Genomic DNA, 14,981 nt, shown 5'->3' on the forward strand with positions numbered 1-14,981 from the left:
ATTGGTGTTAGCAATGTTTCTTCCTCAACACATAGACTTCTTGGTTTACTCTGGGCGAGATGCAGACAACAACATTTGAAATCTCAGCTGAGAAAAAGAAAATAATCACGTTTTTTTTTTTCCTATGCTCTCATTTCCCAGCACATTAATATGCATGAGAGACATATGGCACTGCAGTCTCCTGGAAACAGGCTATAATACAGTGGCTAGCTTTTAAATATATCGGCAGTTGTGATAATATGAACTGTATAAAATTGGACATTTTAAAGGCGTGTTATGGGTACACGTACATTACTAGTCTGTGCAAACAGCTTTCAGGAAGGCCTCATCCGGTGGCATAGCAATAATGGGTGCAGAGGTTGTGACTGCACCAGGGCCCTTGGGCCAGAGGGGCCCTTGTTGGAGCTGGTTACTGTTCAGAGTACCTTATTTTTACAGGAAATGCCAATATGATGATATCATACAGAAACTGAGGAGGTCTGCACAAGAAACCGGGCTTGATTAACAAAGCAGTGCTAACCTACTTAGCACGTCTAAAGTCTTTAGACGTGCTAACCAGGGTGCTAAGTAGGTTAGCACTGGATTTCTCAATCAGATCGCGCACTAAGTACTGCGCGCAAAGTTTTGCGTGCGCAAAGTCTTATGTGCGTGCTAAGTCCCATAGGCTTTAATGGGCACTTCGCGCGGAGCGCCCTGCGCTCTGTGCAGTGCGCGCATAAAGTTTTACGCGCATAAAGTTTTGCGCGCGTAAAGTTTTGTGCGCGAAAAGTTTGTTTAGACGTGCTAAGGGGGTTTTCACAGGCGTGCTAACAGTTAGCACTGCTTTGTGAATCAAGCCCACCGTGTGCAAGGAAGGAACGGTGTGCAAAGAAGGAACCGTGAGCAAAGAGGGAAACGTGTGCAAAGAATGAAACCAACAACGTGATAGGACAGGAAACAACTGCAGAAAGGTGGAATCCTAGAAAGGAATGCGGACTGTAGCATAATGCAATGTGCTGAGATGATTGGTCTACACAGGTCAGATGACAACACCTAAGACTACACCCAAGGAAGATGTCATAATGACTATAATAATAATGCAGACAATAGATTTCTTAATTCTGGTATTGGTTGAGCTTGGGATAAGATAAGTGCCACTCATACAAAACTGGTATCAGAATTCCACATGTGTGAAATAAATACAACATCAGCCATTGGCATTTGGAATCTTCAAGTTCTTCTAGGATTAACCCTAAATTCCTTTGACACCCTCACTTAACCACACTATTAGCTCTTTATTGGTCCTGTGCTGGTAATAATTACTTCTATAGATGCTTTGAATAGTAGTTATCATTTACAAACTGTTCCCCATCTGCTCTCGGCATTCCACTGATGAGAGCTACTGTACTTTCATTCAGGGGCACCGCTAGCTACTTAATACTGAGGGTACCTCTGTTTACCTAATACTAAGGGGCACCTGTAGCTACCTATACCGGGCAGGGGAAGTAGTGGAAAGGTGACAGCTGGGCCAGACAGCAGACTTGTGGTGTGGTTTGGAGGGTGTTTGTAGGTCCATGGAGGGCGGAGTCTAGGGCACCAAGACACATGTGCCTATAGGCTCCTGTGAGGTAAATCTGGGCCTGCCACCTGGGTTGCGCAAAAGCAAAGTGTATTAATATCCCACAGCATTTATTATTTATTGCTAGTACAAGTCTGAATCTTCAAGCTTTGAAATAAACACAGAGAACCCCGGGGATATGATAGAGCAAGTCATCTGTCTCCCTGTTCCAGGTCTAGAACAGGGCAGCTGAGAATCCTCTTGTTGCTGTGATTGAATGACAAGCCTTCGACTGTCGTTAGTGTAGATGCTGACCCCTTTTGTTGTGAACCCTGAAATACTAACTCCTAAAAGTAAGTCAGAGACCTTTAAACCTGGTACTAACTAAAATCTATCTAATTTGTTCTTTACCTCCTGGGCGTTACACACGCCGGAGGGTTTGCAGCTGACAGTCCCCCATTATAATTTTAAGTGATCGTGTAGTTGTAATATCTTCAGCTAGCACTAGGCTAGCTAGCAATGGTGGCCGGCATCCCCCTGATTACTTCTGATCCCCCCGATCGCTGCTAAATACATTACCCCCTCTGGATCCAGGGATTGGCGCAGCCGCCCTGCACATCTCCAGTCCTCTCTATGGGGAGGATCGGGTCTGCGCATGATGTCGCCGACGTCATGTTCGATCCTCCCCATAGAGAAGAGCGGAGCTGTCCGGGGAGGCTGCGCCAATCCCTGGATCCAGAGGGGGTAATGTATTTAGCAGCAATCGGGGGGATCAGAAGTAATCAGGGGGATGCTGGTCACCACTACTAGCTAGCCTAGTGCTAGCTGAAGATATTACAACTACACGATCACTTGAAATTATAAGGGGGGACTCCTGGGGACAGTCGGTGATATGCCCGACACAGTGTCTTGCATACCGCTAAGGAGGTTAAACTAGATACAAATAGATAAGCAATGGTGGCTTCTAAAGCCATTAATCTTCTCTTCAGTAACAGACGGCCACATGTTTTGGCAGGAAGTGGCATTGGGGGGATTAGCACTGGCGTTCTGGGTTGCAGAAAGATTTCAGGAGCGCTTGCATTTCCAGTATTTCCTTGTCAGAGTGAGATTTACTTCAAGGGGGGGTCGGTTTGGGACAGCAAAATAGAGCTATGGATGGAAGTCCAAAGCTATTCTACTTGTAGTTAGGGTTACATGACGATGAAGTTGAGGATTGGTAAGTATTGGTAAGTATAGAAGAGGTTTTGAAAGATGAGGTTGAATCATTAGGCTACGTAGTAGGGGTGATTTTAGAGAATATAAAACAGCCTAGAATTTACCCCACATCTGGATAGTCTGCTGATAGAAAGTACAGAGGGAAAACCACTCCTATGGCTAAAACTGAAATCCGCCCCTGGGTACAATCTAAAAAATGTAAGGTCTAGTTTTAGTTGAAATAGTTGCATTCAAGTTCAAGTGAAGCATGTCTGGTAAGATGGCAATAAATAAAAAAAATAAATAATTAACCAGGTTGCACAATCCCCCAGATAAAAGTATACTCTATATGGATAATGCCAAGGATGCTATGCAGCAGTGTCCCCTGTACAAGGTTCCCATGGGACATGCCATGCCTGATACACCTCTGAAAAAAGCGCAATTCTGTCAATACAAGGGAAGGGATCACAACTGGCATTGTGGGGGATACCAGTGATTATATCTGTGAGAAGAAGTTTGAAGTCAGTAATGGGATATAAGGGAAAAAAACGAAAAATTTATCAAACAACAAAAACAGCTAAGTATCTCCGGGTTAAAGATTGGCAAAGTCCCCGCCACTAACTGGGCCTTTTACACAGGAATGGAGCATCATGGGAGTGATCAAGATGAGCGATAAGGCTGGAGATGGAGACACATCTCTGTAGCCTCCATTTAAACTTACTTGTTCGGCTCGGGTATCCTTTAAAGAGAACCCGAGGTGGACATTTTTGTAAAAAAAAAACCAAAAAAAAAAACCATACTACCTGATCCAGGTTGCTAGTCGGATCATCAGGTAGCCTAAAGGTAGCCATACACTGGTCGATTTGCCATCAGATCGACCAGCTGACAGATCCCTATCTGATCGAATCTGATCAGAGAGGGATCGTATGGCTGCCTTTACTGCAAACAGATTGTGAATCGATTTCAGCCTGAAACCGATCACAATCTGTGGAGCCGCCGCTGCCGCCTGTCCCGCCCCCGCGCATACATTACCTGAAGCTGGCTCCGGGTCCTCTTCTCCGCGCTGCACCCCGCACCGCATCCCAGAGTACACTGTGTCACTCCATGACCAGGAAGTTCAAATAGAGCGCCCTCTATTTGAACTTCCTGGTCACTGGAGTGACACAGGAAGTTAATGTACGCTGGGATGGAAGCAAGAGCGGTGCAGCGCAGAGAAGATGCGGAGAAGACGCAGAGAAGATGCCCGGGAGCCAACGTCAGGTAATGTATAACTGTATCGGATCGGCCGCCGCTAGCGACGCGCTCCCTACCCGCGGGCGATCGACGGTAATTTCTCGCACGGCGCGATCGACGGACCGATCCGATTTCGGGAGGAAATCGGATAGGCGGGTGCGTTTAGCGCGAACGATTGGCAGCAGATTCGATCCCAGTGATCGAATCTGCTGTCGAATCGGCGGCAAATCGGGCCAGTGTATGGCCAGCTTAAGGGTCCTTTTACACTTAATCAGTTGCTCTCAGTTAAAACGGAAAGAAAACTGATTTTCAAAGTAATGCCCATGTTTCCTATGGCACCTTTCACACTTAACGCGTTTTAACTGAAATCTTTGTCACAATGCACTGCTATGGAAAAAACGCGTATCAACACGTACTAACGCACACTAACGCACACCAACTGATTAAGTGTAAAAGGGGCCTTAGTTATCGCTACTCTTGTGGCCAGAAATCCTGTAGTTTCTGTTACAGTGACCCCTGGGGTCAAGAGGCTGCTAGCTCTGCTCTGTATGTATGTATATGATATATCATCACAAAGAAGAGTGCAGAGAGGCAGGAGAGCGGCGGGGGATAGGCAGAGCTGCCCAATGAGAGCTGTGGAAGGGGCATTAGACCCCAGAGGGCGTCTTGCAGGAATGTCTCTCCTACAAGGGAAGGACGCCCCTTCCCCTCAAGATTGCCGACAAGCTGCATGTCAGCAATTTTGGGGTGTGACAGCATGACACGGCACGAGGGGTGGGGCTGGGGGCAGAGAGTGGTGCATAGGGGACACAGAAGCATGTCATGGACCAGGGAACTTGCCTCTGTGTCCCATTTGCTCTCCCGGGTTGCCACCTTGGCTACACTTTTGATGCAGACCTGAACTCAGAACTTCCTCTCTGCTCTAAAATACACACAACAGCATACTAACCTTTAAAGAAAGAAAACGATGTATTTGTTACAGCTGAACAAATCCTGCAATAAATATGCAATCTGTCTACTTCCTGCTTTTATAGAAGCAGACCTATTGTTAACATTCAGTGTTTACCAATTAGATCTATGTAGTGGCAGGCAGCTGACACAGGTAAGGGGTCAAATTACAATTTGTGCTTAGTCACAGATGAGGAGGAATTAGACAGGCTAAACTCTTATAAAAACATACAGGGTGCTTTTCTGTTTTCCTTCTGCCCTGTGCAAGAGTTTAGGTCCCCTTTAAGGTCTAAAACCTGAAGTGGTTAAGATCACACTAACAACTAGCAAGGAAGTAGAGAGTTCTGGAACTCCAGTTCCAGCGGCGTGGCTAACCGGTCACAATAATTGCAAGCAGTAATTCAGGGGACTGCTTCTGTGTTTCATTTTTTATAAGCGGGTGTCCTTTCTTCGGAGGTCAGTTCAATTACTTTGGGGAGCGTAGCAGCTACTGTATATACAGTGGCGGCTCCAGGAAATTTTTTTAGGGGGTGCTATGCAGGTGCTGGACCAATTTCCGGGGGAGCTGACGACCTGCGGCGCGCGAAGCGCGCCGCGCCAAAAATGGGTGTGGCCACAACCTGCGGCGCGCGAAGCGCGCCGCGGCGAAAAAATGGGCGTGGTCATGACCGGATGAGGGCGGGGCTAACTGTAATTTAAAGTGAACCCAGGGTGAGAGTGATATGGTGGCTGCCATATTTATTTCCTTTTAAACAATACTAGTTGCCTGGCAGCCCTGCTGATCTATTTGGCTGTAGTAGTGAACTGAATTACACCAGAAACAAGCCATGCAGCTAATCTTGTCAGTTCTGACAATATTGTCAGAAACCCCTGACCTGCTGCATGCTTGTTCAGGGTCTATGGTTGAAAGAATAAGAGGCAGAGGACCAGCACGGCAGCCAGGCAACTGGTATTGCTTAAAGGGAGATAAATATGGCAGCCTCAATATTATTCTCACCTCGGGTTCCCTTTAAAAGTGCAACGCAAAGACAGAGGGCCCAAGTTTTGGTGACCCTTTTCCCAGAAAATTCACATAATTGTGCAGGTTTTCTCAAGAAAATACACGTAATGTGAGCAGATTTTAACAAAAAACACGTCCAATGACCCCAATATGCACAATCGTTATCAGATATGGCCCCAATATGCACAATCGTTATCAGATATGGCCCCAATATGCACAATCGTTATCAGATATGGCCCCAATATGCACAATCGTTATCAGATATAGCCCCAATATGCACAATCGGTAGCAGATATGACCCCAATATGCACAATCGGTAGCAGATATGACCCCAATATGCACAATCGGTAGCAGATATGACCCCAATATGCACAATCGGTAGCAGATATGACCCCAATATGCACAATCGGTAGCAGATATGACCCCAATATGCACAATCGGTAGCAGATATGACCCCAATATGCACAATCGGTAGCAGAAATGACCCCAATATGCACAATCGGTAGCAGAAATGACCCCAATATGCACAATCGGTAGCAGAAATGACCCCAATATGCACAATCGGTAGCAGAAATGACCCCAACATGCACAATCGGTAGCAGATATCGCCCCAATATGCACAATCCGTAGCAGATATGACCCCAATATGCACAATCCGTAGCAGATATGACCCCAATATGCACAATCCGTGGCAGATATGACCCCAATATGCACAATCCGTGGCAGATATGACCCCAATATGCACAATCCGTGGCAGATATGACCCCAATATGCACAATCCGTGGCAGATATGACCCCAATATGCACAATCCGTAGCAGATATGACCCCAATATGCACAATCCGCATCACCTGAAAAAGAAAAGAAAAACCCATTTACTCACCTACAGCCAGAAGACCTTCTTTCCCGACCTCCCGTCCCGAGTCCCGACCTCATTGTGGCGCGCAGCGCCCGCGCGCCCACGATCCTCTTCCTTCCCGACGTCACGACGAGACTTCCTGCCTGCATGCAGAGAGCAGGGCTACGGGAAAATGGCCGCCCGAAGTCTGCAGAACAGGGCTCCGGGCGGCCATCTTACCGTAGCCCTGCCTGCTGCTCCGTGCTGCCGGTGTGTGAACTGACTTGGCGTCTTTTAGACGCCTGAAGTCAGTTCACTCCAGGGGGTGCTTTGGGGGTGCTTGGACAATTCTAGGGGGTGCTCGAGCACCCCCAAGCACCCCCCTGGCGCCGCCACTGTGTATATACATAGAGAGAGGCAGCCGTTATCACATATCATGGTAGGGGTGTCAGAGAAACCTGATCCCTCTAGATGTCTCCAGCACATCTATTAGTTGCAGGTAGCAATTATTTACATGAGGGAGAGGAGCACACACATTCTAATAGATCTGACTTGTCACTATGAGCTCAGTTGATGTTATCTTGGATATTAGATATTGAATTTCCTTTTAATGACTGCACACAGAAATAAATGTCATATTCCCCTTATGAAAGTGACCTTAAAAGTTTCCTGGGCAAGTTATTGGAACAGTTTGGACTTCTTCTCTTTGTTAATTTGGTGAGTGATGTGAATCGCAGATGAACTCATTGTTGCTGACGCTTAATGAACAGAGTCCCTTTGACTGTCCTCCAATCATCAAGACTGATTATACGCGGTCTTCAACTTTGTGATGTGGATATTAAAGTTTCTCTTCAGCAAATCTTCTGTGTTATAGCAAAGGCAGTGGCATACCTAGGGTGTTTGACAACCGGTGCTGGGTATTAAGTGACCCCCACCACGGAAAAAAAGAAAAGGAGTGAGTGTGGCTTGCTGAGCGCGCCACAGCGGGTAATGCAAAGTATAGATGCCACAGGTAGCCTGGAATAGTTGCCCCAGTATAGGTAGCCTGGAAAAGTTGCCACAGTATAGGTAGCCTGGAATAGTTGCCCCAGTATAGGTAGCCTGGAATAGTTGCCCCAGTATAGGTAGCCTGGAATAGTTGCCCCAGTATAGGTAGCCTGGAATAGTTGCCCGCAGTACAGATAACCTGGAATAGTTGCCCACAGAATAAGTAGCCTGGAATAGTTGCCCCTAGTATAGGTAGCCTGGAATAATTGCCCCCAGTATCGGTAGCCTGGAATAATTGACCCCAGAATAGGTAGCCTAGAATAGTTGCCCCCAGTATAAGTAGCCTAGAATAGTTGCCCGCAGTATACGTATCCTGCAATAGTTGCCTGCAGAATAGGTAGCCTGGAATAGTTGCCCCGCAGTATAAATAGCCTGGAATAGTAGCCCACAGTAAATGTAGCCTGGAATAGTTGCCCCCAGTATAGGTAGCCTGGAATAATTGCCTGCAGTATAGATAGCCTGGAATAATTGCCAGTATAGGTAGCCTGGAATAGTTGCCCCTAGTATAGGTAAGGTATAGGTAGCATGCACGCTGAGACCCGGGTGGGCCACTCCTTGTGCTACCCCCTGACAACACCACTGAATAAAGGCATGTTTGGAGGCGCCACAAAAATCAGTGTATATAATAGGACTGTATTGGTGTAGCAGGTTGGAGGTGGTCTTGTTGTTTAGTATCAGAGATGCCCTGAGAGGAGCTCCCGTGCACTCTGGTAGTCTGAGGTCAAGGATTTTAGAATTATACACAACGGTGGGGTGCTCATAGAGGAGGTCAGTTAAATTAGGTAATACTATAAGCAATTAAATAACAGTTAGGATTTATACCATAAATGTATGGGTGGTTTGTTTTTAAAGGCACAGCATTCGACCTGAGGAAGTGGGCACCTCCTACCTTGCCTTTACTCTGATCAAGCCACCCTAGATAGAGGAGCCCACTCTACAGGAGTGGATTTTTCTTTGAGATGCGACCGCCACACCACATCCACAAGGCCGAGAAGGGACGGCACCTCCCCACCTGTTCATATGAGTGGTTGCCTCTCTTGCAACCCAGCTTTGTGAGTATAACCACTTCCTGATTATACATTATTGAATAAGCCTGCGATTATACACCAGATCGGAGTTCCAGTGTCCTTGTGTTCTTTTATTTTCCTATAAGTCCTAATCTTTTGTGTTATAACACATTCTACAGTTGCATTGTTTCAGAAGCAAAAGAAAACAGAGGCACCAAAAGGATAAAAGGATGTACATTTTTTTAAAACATAAAAGTGGAAGAGGTGGTTCCTACCCACTCCAAAGGACACGACAAAGGGAACATGTTAAAGTTTAACACAATTTATTTATACACTCCACAAAGATTGCAACGCGTTTCGCGGGCGTGACCCCACTTCATCAGGAGGTAAAACAAGAGTACACAGCTAAAGCCGTCCAAGTCTAATCAGAGCACCTCTGTATTGAGACTGATAGTATTACATTGCATTTGCAGTAGGGTCTGTGCTTCTATTAAGGCATTGAGGGGAATTGCTCCAATGTCCCCGGTGCTGCTGGACCCCCAACCTTCCCTTTAACTTTCTTCTGCTCCTCGAGGCAAGCTGCCAGCCTCCCCTGTTACTGCCATTCCAACCACCCCCTTAATGCCTCTGTGCTCCCTGGGGCCCTGTGCACGATATCTGCATCATATCTCCCTGGGGCCCTTTGCACGAAATCTGCATCATATCTCACCTCAACCGGCTACTCTGTCCTGCTCTCCATCTTCACCCTCTTGTGACCCGGTGCATATCATTATGCTTATGCATAACATGTGCTGATTCACAAAAGGCATGCAGCGAGAAGAAGATGGGGAGCAGGACAGAGCAGCAGGACAGGTGCGATACAATGCAGCTATCATGCAGGGGCCCCGGGGAGCACAGAGGAGTTGTAGGGAAGATTGGGAGATGGTTAGGGGGTGGCAAGCGATACGAGGGCCCTGAGGGCTGAATTTTGGGGGGGTACCAGGTTACCTTTGCCCTAGGTCCACATCGAGGGTTGAACCAGCCCAGATTTGCAGTATCTATTCCCCCATCTTGACCATTAAAAATAATCTGTAATTGGGTACATCAGAATCAGAATCATTTATTTCGCCAAGCATGAGGGGTCATGCCCGGAATTGTTTTTGGTACAATACAAATAGCTTGGAAGACTACATAGAAAGAGACATAGCTAAATAGCAGTGAACAACATGGTTAACGGTCCCCAGATATGACATGTTTCATAATGAGATAAACATGTGTATGTACATTCCAGCAAGAGGAGAAAACAGTGTGCTCCTGGCACCGCTGGTGTCAACAAAATGCCCAAATTTATTAAAAGTTCTTCATGCCCAATGTGAATCCAATACAAGAGAGTAACAAGTTAGGCAGATATACCGAAGATACAGATGAGCAAAAAAACAGTGGCTGCACCGTGCAGGGAAAAGAGCGAGCATGACGGCCGTTTCGCACTGCCGAGCTCTTCCTCTGCGGTTGTATTGTTGTGGCCCTGTTTCTAGGTACTGAAACCTACTCTGAGTGCTTCCAGAAATGTCAGCACGGTCCACACCACAGAGCTCTGTCTATACAATGGACACACTAGGAAGGGCTGATTAATACGTGCTCAGCCGAGACAGTGTGGTGTTGGGGGGCGGGTGGGTAGTCCATCAAAGAGAGGTGTTTCTTGAGGGCTTCCTTGGAGGCACTGAAGAAAGGGACAAGTCTGGGGGGCTGGGAGTGAATTCCACAGGATGGGGGGCAGCTCTGGAGAAGTCCTGCAGGTGTGCAAGGGAATGAGAAAGGTGTGGGACGGTCAGGCAGAGGTCATTGGAGGATCGAGGGGGGGGGGGGGGGGGGGGGAGAGATGTAGGTTGGGCAGGTCTAGTGCACAGATTTGAAGGCCAGGCACAGATATAGGCAAGATACAGTTAACTGTTAATAAATCAGAATTCTTTTTCCACTCTGTTACATTATTAAAATATGCTTTATTGTCTCTTTAAAAAAAGTTCAAAGGTTTTGATGCAAAAAGGGCTACACATGGTATTCTTCTTATGTAGATATGAGTTGGATTTACCTGTGAAACAGCTGTTTCAATATATATAATGCAAATAAAAAAATACCATGTTAACCACTTCAGCACCACAGGGTTTTTTGCTTAAAACCAGAGCAATTTTCACATTTCAGCGCTCCTCCCATTCATTCACCAAAAACTTTATTGCTACTCATCAGATGTAAATGATCTATATCTTGTTTTTTTTTGCCACAAATTATGCTTTGTGAGGGTGATATTTGCTTTTAGTAATTATGCTATTATCTGTGCATTTTAAAGGGAAAAATGAGAAAAAAAAAGAAAAAATACACTATTTCTCCATTTCCATGCACTATAGATTTCAAATAAACAATGTTACCATAGGTAAAACCCACACATTGTATTTGCTAATTTGTCCTGGTTATCTCAACATTTAAATAATGTTCCTAGTACAATGTATGGGGATAATATATTAGTTTCTGGTTTGTGTTTTTTGTTTTCTCATTGTACTCTATCAGTAATTAAAAGCCCTTATCTTCATGATTAACAGTAATACACTCTCATGGCATACATATTTTAAAAGCTAAGTCCCTAGGGTAACTATGTATTCTCTTTTCAATGCTGTCACTTTTGGTTTTTTTTTACAAGTATTTATTTAGGGGTATAGAGTACATGAAAATAACAGTTTTATTGCTTTTCATTCAGTTTTCCGGTAAAAAAAATCACATGACTTATCCCTCAGTTGTCAAACAACACAAAATCTATTCTCTCACTTGTCACGGTTAAAATGATACCCTATATACATAATCAGATAGCTTATTGGGCATACAGCACACTGTTTACCACAAGTACGCCTATCTACTCCCCTGAGCTTCAGATGAAGTTTTGTGGGGAGTAGATAAGCGTAGCAAGGGAGGTGAAGTGGTTAATATTCTTGTATTACTGAGTGGACAGCTGCTGCACAATATATGTAGCATGGCGGCTGGATTGTATTCTGCATCTAATGTGTGTAGGTAGATTTATTCACCCGAACGGACACCATTTGTAGCGTGCAGCAGTCACATGTTGACACGAGCTGTCAGAAAAGCTATAAATTGATGCCTGCAACAGCCGGGCCAACAGGGAAATTGTGCTGCCAATTCATACAGGTGAAGTCAGATTGTGCTCCGTCTCAATTCCCAATTTAATAGCCTAAAGGGATGCATTTTACTAAAAGTTGTTAGCATCTGATTGGAATGCAGTTTCCATTTCCAGCCAACAACTGAAAACGAGGGAACTCTATATAAAACTCACAACTCATTGATGTGGAGATCAAATGATGACAAAACAGCTAAAATAGATAGACTAAGGCGTAGCGCATCCATTTCAAATTAGGCACACACTTTATTAGCCAGTCAAATATGATCACATTTTCTTCTATGTGTTTTGTTGCCCAAATGAAATAAGGAAATATTAAAAAAAAAAAAAGAAAAAATTCCAGAGCTTGCCATGTCTGGAAATCAAATATTAAAGTAATAAATTGTAGTGAGAGAAAATCACATAGAGTCAAACAAGCCTGAAATACCAATATGAGAGGGGAGAAAAAAAAACTCTTTGATTTCGAAATCCCATTACAGACAGGCACAGTTCAGCCCAGAGACGTTACGCATCATCTCAGATGACATTATAGCATCAAACTCACAAGTCAATTTCAAGTTAATTTACTTTACTCTCCTTCACTTTTGTGTGTGTGTGTATGTGTGTGTTTTAAAGAGATTCTTCAAGGCAAAAGTTCATTCCCGTTTTAATCTACAACCAGAAAAAAAAGAAACAAAAAATAGAAATAAATACTTGATCCAATATTGAGACATCCATTTTTCAGGATCAATAATAAAAACGGTATTGTGAAAAAAAAAATGTTTGCTTATTTAGCTTGGAAAAAAGGTGACCTGATTAACATGTATAAATACATTACAGGGCAATACAAAAGCTTGCCAGATAAGCTTTTTGTCCCTAGGGTTGTACAACGGACAAGGGGACATGATCTGCGTATGGAGGAAAAAAGTTTTTGCCATCTATTTAGAGAAGGGTCCTTCACAGTGAGAGTGGTTAAAATCTGGAATATTTTACCTCAGGAAGTAGCTATGGCAAACTCTATGGGCCTGATTCACAAAGCGGTGCTAACAGTTAGCACGCTGGTGAAAAGCCCTTTATCACGCCTAAACTCAGTTTAGGCATGATACGTTTAGGTGTGATAAGTTTAGGCATGATAAGTTTAGGTGTGATAAGTTTAGGTGTGATAAGTTTAGGTGTGATAAGTTTAGGTGTGATAAGTTTAGGTATGATAAGTTTAGGCGTGATAAGTTTAGGTGTGATAAGTTTAATCACCAACTGAGCTAGTAATGCAGTGCACAGCTGATCAAAAGTTTTGCACTAGCAAAGTCTGGTGCACTTCGCATAGAGTTTAATGGCGCTGCTTTGCGTGCGGGACTTTGTGTGAGATCTAAACTTATCTAAACTTATCACGCCTAAACTTATCATGCCTAAACTTATCACGCCTAAACTTATCACGCCTAAACTGGCTTTTCACCAGCGTGGTGCAATGGTTATCACGCCTAAAGTCTCTAACTGGGTTAGCACCGCTTTGTGAATCGAGCCCTATATCTGCATTTAAAGAGGGATTGGATGCTTTCCTTGCATTGATGGACATCCACGGATATAATTACAAGGTAAATCCCAGGAGCGTTGATCCAGGGATTTATCTGACTGCTGCCTGGAGTCGGGAAGGAATTTTTCCCTTTTAAGGCTAATTGGCCCAGGCCTTGAAAGATTTTTCGCCTTCCCCTGGATCAACTAAGGTATGTGCAGGTTTAGGATGGTGTTCTTTTTTTTGTTTTGTTTTTTATGGTTGAACTTGATGGGCGGATGTCTTTTTTCAACCAAACTAACTACTATGTAAAATGATTATGTAGCTGGAAAAAACATTTTTTATCAAAAAATTATTTTTTGTCCCTCCTTCATTTTTATGAAAACACACATTTTAGAAAGCTTTTTATTTTGGCTTTTAGCCATAATGTGAAAAATACATGTGGCTAATACATGTAGGCACATGTATATGTTTATTCTTCAAAGAGATACACACAATTAAATTAGGCCTTTTATCTAGGCTATCTTGATGGCAGGAACTTGTCACTGTGGCCTAGCAACTCTCTGCTGGTCCTCAAAACAATACATGATGTAATTTCCTGTTTACCAAAATAGAAACTGAGAAGTAGGCTGGAGAGGAGGCTCAGAAAACCCCTTTACACATTAAAGTGGAACTGAAATAAAGCCAAAAAGAAAGTGTTTCACTTACCTGGGGCTTCTGCCAGCCTCTCGCAGCCTTCCTGTCCCGCGCTGGTCCTCCACGATCCTCCGTTCTATCACCACCAGCTACGTTCGGTATCGCCAACACCGCGACTGGCCCTGCACGCCCGAGCCAGGTGTAGCTTTCTTCCCGTTCCCTGCTGCAATAGTGTCCTGTGCTAATAGCACAGTAGGCTATTGTGGGTGGGAACGTGAAGAAAGCTAAGCATTGCCCGGGGTTGCGCAGGCGTGATCGCTGTCGACTTACACTTTCTTTTTGTTTTTATTTCAGTTTCGCGTTAAAGGATACCCGAAGTGACGTGCGACATGATGAGATAGACATGGGTATGTATAGTGTCACACACACTAATAACTATGCTGTGCTCCCTTTTTTCTTTCTCTGCCCGAAAGAGTTAAATATCAGGTATGTAAGTGGCAGTTACTGGAGTCAGGACTGGGTCAGACTACAGTGTGACCCTCACTGATAAGAAATTCCACCTATAAAACACTTTCCTAGCAGAAAATGGCTTCTGAGAGCAAGAAAGAGATAAAAAGGATCAATAGTTCATACATTTTAGCTTTGGCATACTTCAATGAATGTGCCATTGGGCAAAAACAATAAAACAGTTAAAACTTATAAAGTAGATTTAAACACAAAATGAAACTGTGGAATATCTTAAAAAGTCACTTTTAGGAGAAGGAAGATAGATACAATCATTTGTTTCATTAGGTTATTGTTGCTTCAGGTGTCCTTTAAGTGGGGCAGGGGCCCCCTATAGGCTGACCTTGATTTCAGGGTGATTGTACAGTATCATGAATTATATTAGGAGG

General features: G+C 44.3%; 1 long non-coding RNA gene across 1 annotated transcript; it reads left to right on the forward strand.

Moving 5' to 3' along the window:
• The first annotated feature begins 7,033 nt into the window (after positions 1-7,033).
• LOC137545053 (uncharacterized) lies at positions 7,034-14,497 on the forward strand. The gene is made up of 3 exons (XR_011025983.1): positions 7,034-7,466; positions 8,649-8,848; positions 14,443-14,497. It is a non-coding gene; the product is annotated as an uncharacterized lncRNA (long non-coding RNA).
• The last annotated feature ends 484 nt before the right edge of the window (positions 14,498-14,981 follow it).

Source organism: Hyperolius riggenbachi, chromosome 2 (assembly GCF_040937935.1).
Source record: "Hyperolius riggenbachi isolate aHypRig1 chromosome 2, aHypRig1.pri, whole genome shotgun sequence".
NCBI classification, from domain to species: domain Eukaryota; kingdom Metazoa; phylum Chordata; class Amphibia; order Anura; family Hyperoliidae; genus Hyperolius; species Hyperolius riggenbachi.